Source organism: Aythya fuligula, chromosome 10, assembly GCF_009819795.1.
Source record: "Aythya fuligula isolate bAytFul2 chromosome 10, bAytFul2.pri, whole genome shotgun sequence".
In the NCBI taxonomy this organism is placed as follows: domain Eukaryota; kingdom Metazoa; phylum Chordata; class Aves; order Anseriformes; family Anatidae; genus Aythya; species Aythya fuligula.
This window is the reverse complement of record NC_045568.1, coordinates 1,744,043-1,756,667: the sequence shown is the minus strand read 5'-3', so window position 1 is coordinate 1,756,667 and position 12,625 is coordinate 1,744,043. Positions and strand designations below refer to the sequence as shown.

The 12,625-nt window shown below is 39.8% G+C and overlaps 1 protein-coding gene across 1 annotated transcript in view; it reads left to right on the top strand.

Annotated features, from left to right (window-relative positions):
• Positions 1-2,796: 2,796 nt before the first annotated feature.
• CACNA2D3 (calcium voltage-gated channel auxiliary subunit alpha2delta 3) overlaps positions 2,797-12,625 on the top strand; it is a 518,406-nt gene continuing 508,577 nt past the window's right edge. The window contains exon 1 of the mRNA XM_032193911.1: positions 2,797-2,815. The gene's annotated coding sequence lies outside the window, so the exon portion shown is untranslated. The remainder of the gene's footprint in view (positions 2,816-12,625) is intronic.

The window sequence follows — 12,625 nt, the reverse complement described above, 5'->3', positions numbered from 1 at the left end:
CTGTGCAATCTCCAACTTGGTTTTCTCAGATGATGGATGCTGTCATCTGAGATCTCTGAATGAATCAATGAGGAAATAAAAGTTTGTCATTAGTACAATCATTCAGTTATAGTTTCTGGTCCTTGTATTCAACTCTACGAGAATTAATTGGAGCATATGTTTTTACAAATGCTTTTTTCCCGCATTCAGTTGTGTATCCAATGAGATGTTCAGTGCAAACATTGTCAGTTGTTACCTACATTCTTATTTTAGTCATACCTAAGGGTTCCATATTAAAATTAATGTATGTTATTTATCATCTCACCACCAGTGTACTATGGCATTTCATATGCCCAACATTTTGAAAAAACGTGGAAATACACCTGAAGATTTTTTTTCCCACATTTTACAGATGGGGAAGGTGAAGCAAATTGAAAGGTTCACCCAGAGTCAGCAAAAAGGCTGTGGTATAGCTAGAAATAACTGAAGTCTATAATTAAACTCTTACATGTATTCATAACTGATCCATATAATCTTATATTTGAAATATAAGGGAATCAAGATTTTATTTTCCCCTACATTTGTTCAAATAGAAAATGTTCCTGCTAACAGAGGGCTCCTTGTTAAATATAAATGAATTTACATTACTGAATCCATAATGTGAAGATTAAGTTCTCTCCTTGTTTGGAGTAAATTGTGCCTTTTTTTTTTTTTTTCTCTTGTGACATGAAATGAAACCAAGAAAGATGCATTATTTTTACTCAGTACTGATTTTGCTTTTGACATCATGTAAAATCTCAAATTCCCATTCCCTCTGAGAACACAGAAGACAGAGTATTTAAGTCTGAAACTTTTTGATTCATCATAGCAAGACTACATGTGTTTTGCTTGTATTTTCTATATACCATTAACTAGTAAGTAAAAGTGTTTATCTTCTTTTAATTGCACGGAAGGTATTTTTCTGATAAGCAGTGCTGAACTATCAATGAAACTGCAATTCAGTTACAATAAACAATATCTGGAGTCAGACCAAAAATAGTCTTTTTTTTTTTTTTTCTTTATAGCCTTTAACTTTATTCTGATTGCTATGCAGAGTACTAGAAAAGATGAATATTTATTTTTAGTCCATGTCTAAGTGGTATCTTTTGGAAGATGTTTACCAAAATGATCAAAAGAATGTAAGAAAAATGCAGTTCTAATATTTGCATCAGAAGGCAGCCACTCAGGAACTTCCGTCTTTTGCTTTTACTTTTGCTTTTACTTTTTTACTTTACTACTACAAGGCAGATTGTAAGGAATACACACTTCCTTACTTTAAAAGGAATCTTAGGTCATTAACATTTATTTCTATGACTACATCATATCACTCATAAATCATTCTGTCAACATACCCCTTGCATGGTTTATAAGATTTGATACATTTATCCTGAGGAGTCCACTTGCATAAAGAAATATTGTCCATTTCCACTCAAGAAAGAACGCTAACAAATGTAAATTTGGAAGCACATAGATCTATCTGCATTTCAGTGTTTGCTTTCTTCTCAAGGCAAATAGATGTTCTGGGTTTGAATTCCACCATCCCAATGCCATTAAGCTTCTCAATTTAGTCCACTTTTGGTATTCTCTCTTTTTGCCTTGGTCTCTTACCATGAGTATGTGACCAGAAATAAAGAAATTTCAATGACTACAGAAAATAATGTTTAACATAAGCCAGGCCATGATATAGTGCAAAGAAAGTGTTAAATCAGAATCAAGGAAAGATCCATCAGTTATGAAATTGGTACAAAACCAATAATATGTCTGGTAAAGTATAATTCTAGTATTTCAAAGGACTGGTTATCCACAGAAATGTGTTAGTATTAAAATGCATACCACAACATGAAACATGGCTGTGCAACATGTGTTAAAAATATGCTTCAAATAAAATTTCTGCAATTTGATTAATTACATTCATAATAGACATTCACACTATTTCCTGATGATAGTTGACTAGCTGACATGGAGCTCAAGAGCATTCTCACTAGGTCAAGGAGTGTTGTGCCATATACATACACATGCATATGAAATACGTAATACAACCATTTATACTGTACAGTGCAAATAGCTGCACTTTAGCTCAAATAATGGCCTTAACAGAAAGTCTTTGCTTAAGTATTAAGTATTTGCTTAAGTCTACTTAAGTGTTTATGTATATATGCATGCATACACATATATAAATATATATATTCATTAAAAGGAATTCTGTGTAAAATAAGCCTTGTTTGCATTTTGCTATTAATCCATGTGAAATGCTTATATTATAATTTAAACAGCTGCTTCCTTCTTTCTATAACTTCCAAACAGTTGTTCTTATAAGGTCATTGAATTACAGGTGATCGTGTCCTTAGATTTCAAATCTTTGATTTCTGAAAGCACTGTGAAGTCAGCTGCCAGATTTTATTGTTTCCATTTACTCTTTCTTTAATATTTCAGCTTTCTCAGCTTGTACTTTAAACTTCTGAGAAAGGTTGGATTGCAACTCCAGCAAGTTCTTCAACAGCTGCTGCTGGTTAGTCAGCATTCTATAGATGATTGTCGTTGTATGGCATGGCAGTAAAAATGCTGTACTGAATAATATCATATATATTTAATAAGTGTAGAACTTTAGCAGGCAGAGTAAACATTAAAATATTTTCTAAAATAAAGAACTTCCTAAATACCTTTTCATCTGTTATACCTACAGTAGGTATACATAATATTTTCTGAGGCTTCTTTTAGAAATTTTCATAGTCTACAGACGGAACCATAATGATTTCCAGTCCTGCTTTGCTGGCTATAGGAGCTGTTCCGTGTTGAGGTAAGAATGCTTTCATTTGCTGCTTTTATCATGGAGAGGGGTTTTATTTTATGAGGAGGTTTTGTGTGTAGTGCTTTTGCAATGAGCTGTGAAAATAACTAAAATTGCTCTAATAGAGCATTCCCTGACATAAGGATCAGAACTGGCAATGCCCTGGCCCTAGTCCTCAGCTGCACTGCAGGCACTTTGCACCATGCCAACAGTGCAAGGTGACTCTGAAGACAGCTTAACTGGCCATGGAGGGATATGCTTAATGTAAGGATCCTCCCTGGCGGCTGTACAGTGTGTGGCTGGGCCTTATAGAACTGCCAAGCTGGCTAGTGCAAAGCCTTTGGGAACATTGGCAGCCAGTATAAATCTGGTTAGACTTTGGACAGTTCTGATTTATGTGAAAAGGCTAGACCAATGAATGCACAGCCAGCCCACTCCTCAGCAAGTATTTGCAGAGAAAAATTTACAGCTTAGTCATGTGGTTCACAGATTGGTTTGCATTCATATTGTATATACAATCTGTTTCATGTTAAATGGATGATAGTTTCTGTTAAAATTATAGGAAAAATAATTTAAACAATGTATTTCTATTCATTTGCTCTAGTATTCTCACTGTGATGGAAATGTCCCAGTCTGTGAATTTAACTTCAAGGCTGTTCATGAAGACATTAAGCACCCAGTGTAGAGACCTCCTTGTTCCACTGGAGAGGGTTAAGAGGAGATAAAGAACAAGGGATATGCAGTTAAGATATTTGCATGAAATTGTTAGGGGAGTTGTGGGAAGCATTTTAATTTTATAATCTTTCATAAATTATTCATTTTTAGAATCACAAATTTGAACACAGCTAAAAGATACCAGGCTTAACAGCAAATCACAGGTTTTACAATCACAATGGAATGTCTGCCCTTTCAGATTCTTATGTTTTCTCCAGCCATTTTTTCACTGAGAAAGAGAATAAAGGAAAAAGATATTCAAGCTTTTTCCTTTTCGTTCTCCTCCTACCTAGAAAGTTATGGCACTGAGTCAGGTAGGTATTTCAGAATAAAAAGAATAGCTTTTGTTTACTTTCTTTTATCTAGTTTTCAGAGCTCTTTTTATATTTCAGAATTATTTTCTCTGATAGTTCTGAGTATATTTTACAGACTTCTCATGCTGCATTTATTGTTGATTCAAATCCATTTGCACTTCTTTGAGAAGGTAGTAGGGGTTTTTTTTTGGTTGTTTGTTTGTTTTTAAGACTCAGATCCTGGCCATATTTGACTCATTCCCTCACTATGTTTTGAAAGATATTCATTAACATGAGGGAACTATAGTTTACAATCTGTGGTGTGTATATTAAAAGTGTATAGGAAAACAGTACATGGAAAAGGTTGTATACATGGTCTATGTGTACTTTTAAATCACAGAATCACAGAATCACAGAATTTCTAGGTTGGAAGAGACTTCAAGATCATCAAGTCCAACCTCTGACCTAACGCTAACAGTCCCCACTAAACTATATCCCTAAGCTCTACATCTAAACGTCTTTTAAAGACCTCCAGGGATGGTGACTCCACCACTTCCCTGGGCAGCCTGTTCCAATGCCTCACAACCCTTTCGGTAAAGAAGTTCTTCCTAACATCCAACCTAAAACTCCCCTGGCTCAACTTAAGCCCATTCCCCCTCGTCCTGTCACCAGGCACGTGGGAGAATAGACCAACCCCCACCTGACTACAGCCTCCTTTAAGGTATCTGTAGAGAGCAATAAGGTCGACCCTGAGCCTCCTTTTCTCCAGGCTGAACAAGCCCAGCTCCCTCAGCTGCTCCTCATAGGACTTGTTCTCCAGACCCCTCACCAGCTTTGTTGCCCTTCTCTGGACCTGCTCAAGCACCTCGATGTCCTTCCTATAGTGAGGGGCCCAAAACTGAACACAGTACTCGAGGTGCGGCCTCACCAGAGCCCGCAAGAGGACAATCGCTTCCCTAGCCCTGCTGGCCACACTGCTTCTTATACAAGCCAGGATGCTGTTGGCCTTCTTGGCCACCTGAGCACACTGCTGGCTCATATTCAGCCAACTATCCACCAATACTCCTAGGCCCTTCTCTGCCAGACAGCTTTCCAAGCATTCCTCTCCCAGTCTGTAGCTCTGCTTGGGGTTATTGCGCCCCAGGTGCACAACCCAGCACTTGGCCTTGTTGAACTTCATGCAGTTGACCTCAGCCCATCAGTGCAGCCTGTCCAGATCCTCCTGCAGAGCCTTCCTACCCTCGAGCAGATTGACACACGCACCTAACTTGGTGTCATCTGCAAACTTACTGAGGGTGCACTCAATGCCCTCGTCCAGGTCATTGATGAAGATATTAAAGAGGACGGGCCCCAGCACCAAGCCCTGGGGGACGCCACTAGTGACTGGCCTCCAACTGGACTTGGCTCCATTTACCACGACTCTTTGGGCCCGGCTATCCAGCCAGTTTCTAACCCAACGAAGTGTGCGCCAGTCCAAGCCAAGAACAGCCAGTTTCTTGAGGAGAATGCTGTGGGAGACGGTGTCAAAAGCCTTGCTGAAGTCAAGGTAGACCACATCCACAGCCTTTCCCTCATCCACCCAACGCGTCACTTTGTCACAGAAGGAGATCAGGTTCGTCAAGCAGGACCTGCCTTTCATAAACCCATGCTGACTGGGCCTGATCGCCTGCTTGCCCTGCAAGTGCTGCATGATGACTCTCAAGAGGATCTGCTCCATGAGCTTCCCTGGTACTGAGGTCAAACTGTCAGGCCTGTAGTTCCCTGGGTCTGCCCTCCGGCCCTTCTTGTAGATGGGCGTCACGTTTGCTAGCCGCCAGTCGACTGGGACCTCTCCCAATAGCCAGGACTGCTGATAAATGATGGATAGTGGCTTGGCCAGCTCCTCTGCCAGTTCTCTCAGTACCCTTGGGTGGATCCCATCTGGCCCCATCGACTTGTGCACATCCAAGTGCCGTACCAGGTCACCAACCAGTTCTTTGTGGATAGTGAGGGCCACATCCTGCTCCCCATCCCCTTCCACCAGCTCAGGGTACTGGGTATCCAGAGAACAACCGGTATTGCCGCTAAAGACTGAGGCGAAGAAGGCATTAAGCACCTCAGCCTTTTCCTCATCTCTTGTAACTAAGTTTCCCCCCGCATCCAGTAAAGGATGAAGATTCTCCTTAGTCCTCCTTTTTGTGTTGATGTATTTATAAAAATGTTTTTTGTTATCTTTAACAGCAGTAGCCAGATTGAGCTCCAGATGAGCTTTGGCCTTCCTAATTTTGTCCCTGCACAGCCTCGCAACATCCTTATAGTCCTCCCTAGTGGCCTGCCCACTTTTCCAAAGATTATAAACCCTCTTTTTTCTCCTAAGCTCAAGCCACAATTCTCTGTTGAGCCAGGCTGGTCTTCCCCGCCAGCTCGTCTTTGGACACGTGGGACAGACGCCATTAAGATTTCCCTCTTGAAGAGCGCCCAGCCTTCCTGGACCCCTCTGCCCTTCAGAACCACCTCCCAAGGGACTCCACCAACCAGTGTCCTGAGCAGCTCAAAGTCAGCCCTCCGGAAGTCCAATACAGCGGTTTTACTGGTCCCATTCCTGGCCTCGCCAAGAATAGTGAACTCCACCATTTCGTGGTCACTCTGCCCAAGACAGCTCCCGACAATCACATCCTCCACCAGTCCTTCTCTGTTTGTGAAGAGAAGGTCTAGCGGAGCATCTCCCCTGGTAGGCTCACTAACCAGCTGTGTCAGGAAGCTATCTTCCACACTCTCCAGAAACCTCCTAGACTGCTTTCTCTGGGCTGTGTTGTGCTTCCAGGATATGTCAGGGAAGTTGAAGTCCCCCACGAGTACAAGCGCTGAAGATTTCGCAACTTCTGTCAGTTGCCTGTAGAACTCCTCATCCGTCTCCTCATCCTGGTTCGGCGGTCTATAGCAGACCCCGACCAGGACACTAGCCTTGTTGTCCCTGCCAATCCTAACCCAAAGGGACTCGACCTTGTCATTCCCAGCCTCGAGTTCTACAACATCGAAAGACTCTCTAATATAGAGAGCCACACCACCACCCCTTCTGTGCTGCCTGTCCCTTCTGAAGAGCTTATAGCCAGGCATTGCAGCACTCCAGTCATGAGACTGGTCCCACCACGTCTCCGTGATGGCAACCAAGTCGTAGCCTGCCTGCTGCATGATGGCTTCCAGCTCCTCCTGTTTGTTACCCATGCTGCGTGCATTGGAGTAGATGCACTTCAGCTGGGCCATTACCTTATCCCCCGGGCTTGCCATTGTTCCCCCTGGCACAGCCCCAACAATCCTTGCTTCAGCCCCATCCCCCTTCTTACCTAGTTTAAAGAAATAGATGAAGTTGGAATAGATGTATCTATTCATTTTTGAATAGATGGAATTGTTGTTAGTTTCCCCACTAATGTGTCAAAACAGTGGCAATGGAATAGTTGGAGTGGTAATAGGATATAGAGCTTGCCACTAATTCAACTGCTTTTAGTTTGTCCTGAGTCAGGCACAGGTTCACTGGACTGTTACATAGCTGAGTTGGTGGTATAGATCCACACTGTGGCAAATATTTGGTTTGCAAACCATCTTCGGAACAGGCAAATTACATGTTTGTTTAAGCAGAAAGACCAGGGACTAATTAGGCACTGTAGTAGAGTTACCCTAGGATAGTTGCAGACAGACAGTGAGGGAGGTGTGTTGGCAGGTACGCGTTAAGGCCACCATGGCTATTTCCTTACATTGGACCCATCCTCTCAAACATAACTACTAGTTTCCACTGCCATCCATAAGGTTCTTCTAGTGGCATTTAAATTACATGTATCTTTTTTAAAAACATTATTATTATTGAGAAAAAGAAAAATGTTATATATTGCTATTCATAAAAATAAAGCATCCACAATGTAACTGGAATTTTTGCTAATCATGAAGTTCATAGCATTTTACTTTCCTTCTCAAATAAAGATGTGAAATATTCCTCCAACAAGAGATCCAAAGACAGACCTAAGAGAAGGAGATGCAAGTCATGTTTAGACAAGCAAGTTCATAAAGGAGGGACAGAAAATAGCCTATTTTAGTTGCAAAACATGTTATCACATGTTTCAGAGCAAAGTGATGGAGGTCTTGGCTTTGGCTTTGTCATTTTTTATCAAAACCTTTGTTCTGGAACCCTGTGCTTTAGCTATGTGTGTGTGACTATATTTTGCAGTTTTACAATTTGAGTGACAGAACACGAAAGATTATTTCTGTAGTTGCATTCATGGCACTACATCCCTTTGGTATTTCTGGTTTTGCTTTTATTTCTTAAAGCAGTCTTGTTCTGTATGTTTTGTTGTTTGTGTATGAAAACAACATATTACTGGAAATTTTGGTAATTGTCAAATCACATATTTTGTTCATTTCTGCATATTGAATACATAGCATACTTCTGACTTCTGCTAGAAATAGTGATGTAGAGGTTTCTGTCATACATTTACCATGTGCCTTTTTTGATAGTCCAATTCAGAAAAAGAAAAGGAAAGGAAAGGAAAGGAAAGGAAAGGAAAGGAAAGGAAAGGAAAGGAAAGGAAAGGAAAGGAAAGGAAAGGAAAGGAAAGGAAAGGAAAGGAAAGGAAAGGAAAGGAAAGGAAAGGAAAGGAAAGGAAAGGAAAGGAAAGGAAAGGAAAGGAAAGGAAAGGAAAGGAAAGGAAAGGAAAGGAAAGGAAAGGAAAGGAAAGGAAAGGAAAGGAAAGGAAAAAGACAAAACATTTATCTCCTGGACATAAAATAAATGATGGTAGCAAGGATGATTAGCATTATGAGGGAATAAAAAACAGTCTTCAGTTTAAGTGTACCATTCAAACAGCTTGGCTAACATTTTTCCTCTACTCTTGAATGCTAATTGTGACTTTCAATTGGAGCAAATAGTCCTGCAAAACAGTGTAACATCACCTGAAAAATATGCCCCTGAAACATTTCACAGTGGGGGATGTAGCTATGCATGGCATATGAAATTAAAGATATGTCACATATTGGCACATCAGCTTTGTCATTTCACCCACGCTGTAGCATTGCAGACTTTAGGTGACATGCCACAGTTGAAAAGCCAGCATATGACAAGCTCTTCATTTAACTGAGTATGCCAGATGCTAGGAAATACTGCAGTCTCCACTCATGTTCTGTATAATCAGTTTCCAAGCCATTGTGCTCTCTAAAATGTGGTGTTTTGAAACACCATTTAGGCAGAACAATGATTATCTATACACTAAGTTCGCATCTGGAATAAAACAATGAAAATACCCCAACTCCCCAACTCTCTTGCCTCTACATCTGTAAATCATTTAAATCTAACCATTTATTTCAGGATCCTACATTTGCCAAGAAATATCAGAAATCCACATGATGTCCCAAGTGGCAGATTTTGTATTTGGATCTCTGATTTAGATGAATAATGTGTAAAAGTTCATGAGGTGTGAAACTGCATATAGATAGCTCCTCACTCTTTTATGCACATGAGGACATTAAGGTTTCTTCCAAGGTCAGTTCAATTTATGCTCACCAAATACTATCAGAAATGTCAGTTGCCTTCGGAGATAGCAAATGACTAAGCATTTTGTTAATATTAATTTACTGCCCCACCATGCCCACTTTTGAGCCCCTAATTAAAATACAAAGGCTGTGAAGACAAAGATGTCAAGATATATTGTTACTGTAATTAAAAAATAAGACTGCTAGCTACTGTGACAAACTTAATTTTTCACATGCTTAAGGGCTATGAACCAGAGGTAATATTATAAATATTATAATTTGGTTCTTAGGCTGGTTTAAAATATAGTCATAATTGCAGAAGACATACCTATACAGCTTGTTACAGTTGTTTCAAAGGTACTTATTTGTTCTTTAACTGGGCTTATCCAACCCATTATCATTACCCAAGTTTTTAACATAATGTACCTTATTTTCCTGTTCAAAACAATTGGATGACCACATAAATAGGCAAGTAAATTTTTTCACTAAAAACTGTTTTGCAGTTAATAGCATTGCAGGTCTTTATGAACAGTAGTTGGTAACTGCAGGCTCTTGGAGATGCCACAACAAAGAATTCTTTAAACATGCAGCTGTACACTAAAGAACTGACTAAATGGATTTGATAAATTGGTTAAAAAAAAAAAAAAAAGAAAAGAAAAGAAAAAAGGTTTTGGCTCAACAAAGTAAAAGCTGACCCTGGCCAAAGGATGCAAATGAAACAAAATGTTCATGAACAACACAAAATAAAGGAATCTGTCAATTGGAGGAGTCCAAAGAGAAGAACTCATGTCTTTTACTTTGTTTTTGTTGATTTACATGTATTTATTACACTTTATTTTATAGTTCACTGGTTCAAGTCTATTCTAGAAGCAGAAGCTTACTGATATTAGAAAAATTCTCAATCTATGTTCATGTGCTATCCATGTCATAATAGCTTCCACATCTAAATTTTAGATCCCTTGTTCGTGACTCATCAAAAAGTGCAAGAGTTAACTGCAATAATAAAGATTTATGTCTACTTTCAAACAGGCATGTTCTTTTGTGGAAAAGGATAAGACTTGTTTTGTCTTCCTTTCCAGCAAAGCTGCATAGGGAAGCTTTTCCTCTGTAACTGATCAAGTATGTGTGTTATTGAATCTGAATACTACTAGGACTCTAAAACTATACTCTCTAGTCACCATTCTTCTTTGTGCCTGAAGTTAACATGACAAAGTAAATGGCGGTCTTTGCTGTTTTTTTGTTTTTTTTTTTCTTCTTCTTTTTTTTCTTAATCTCTGACAAGCTGTTGATGAAAAAAAAATGCTTCTGAAAATAGATATTTGGGACCATATCCTATTTTGAAGAGTAGGACTTGAGGATTAAGCCAGTAGCTAGTATAATGAAAGAAATAGCCAGATGGGGCATTCTTTTTGTCTTATGCGGTCTATCTCAGATTCACAGGACTTTTAAGGTCAGAAGGGACCTCTGGAGGTCCACCTCCCTGTTCAAGCAGGGACACCTAGAGCAGGGTGTCCAGGACCATATCTAGACAGCTTTCAAAGATGTCTAGGGATGGAGACTCCACAACCTCTTTGGGCAGCCTTTTCCAGTGCTCCATCACCTGCATGATAAAGAGGTATTTCTTGATGTTAGACAGAAGAACTTCTTGTGTTCCAGTTTGTGCCCATTGCCTCTTGTCCTGGCACTGGACACCACTGAAAAGAGCCTGGCTCTGTTGTCTTCGCGCCCTCCCTTTAGGCGTTTTTACACATTGATGAGGTACCCTTGGAGTCTCCTATTCTCCAGGCATAAAATTCCTAGTGTTCTCAGCCTCTCCTCAGAGGAGGGTTTCTCCAGTCCCTTTATTGTATTGGTGGCCCCGACTTTGGACTTTTACCAGTATGCCCAGTACAAGAGTACTGAGGGTCCCTGAACTGGACACAATGCTCCACATATCTGAATAGACAGGAAGGATCACTTCTTTTGACCTCCTGGCAATATTTTGCCTAATGCAGCCAAGAATACCATTAGCTGCCTTAGCAGCAAGGGCTCTTTGCTGAATCACATTCAACTTAATGTCTACCAGGACCCCCAGGCCATTTTCTGCAGAGCTGCTTTCAAGCTGGGTGGCCTCAGCATGTATTGGTGCCTGGAGTTGTTCCCCCCCAGATGCAGGACTCAGTCCTTGTTGAACTTTATGAGATTCTTGTCTGCCTACCTCTCCAGCCTGTTAATGTCACTCTGGATGGCTGCGTGGCCTTCTGGGGAGTCAGCCAATACCCCCAGTTTCGTGTTGTCTGTGAATTTACTGAGGGTGCTCTCTACACCATCATCCACACCACTAATGAAGATGTTAAACATCTTGTTCATTGAAGACCAGACCCAGTGTTGATCCCTGGAGTACTCTACTCATAACTGGCCTTCAACTAGACATTGTACTACTGCCCACTACCCTCTGGCTCCAGACAGTTTTTCATCCACTTCATCCTGCCCCATATTTCAACAGCTGCTTTGTGAAGATCTTATGGGGGATTGTGTCAAAGAAAGTTCAGACTTTCTGAAGTCCATGAAGACAATATCCATTGCTTGTCCAGGTGTGCTAACCATAGTGCATTTAAGACTGTATCAGAGTTTTTGCAAAAAAAAAAAGAGTAAATAATGCCTTCACTTGCTCTGGTCATTTGCATAGAATTTCAGTTACACACTTCCTGTTATATTTGTGTAAAACCTAAACTATTCCTGTTTTGTCTTTTTGACTCAGTCAAATTATACAAGAGTGAGTTTTGCATATCTAATGAAGAACAGCTCAAAAGATTAGGAATAAAGTATTTTTGTAGAACTAACAAGCACTTCAGATATGTGACTGCAGAAACTGTTGCTTAGCCACAAATGGTTTCGGTCAGATTCAGCTTTTATCTTGGATGTTCCTGAAGGAATCTAGATTAACATAATTAAAACATTCATGAACCATCTCGTTATAATTTTAGAAATTTCAGTGCTGAATAACACACTAGGCTTTATTATCAGGCTTTATGGATGAGCCTTTTTATTTAGTAAAAATATATCTGTTTGCATTCACTTTCACATATATACTTTTATTATTTTAGTCTAGAATTTGAAAAAAAAGAGATAAAATATCAGTAAAATTTTTAACATCATTTCGTAGTTGCCTGGTGTTTCATACAAAACATACTTTTTTTACTGAATCTTCTTGTGCCCTCTTCATTAGACAGATCTGAGGTCAGACATACATTGTATTACCATGAGTTCCAATTAATTCCAAATTAACCCATACTTGAAAATCTATACAATCCAACTGGTTGTTGTATTAGGGTAA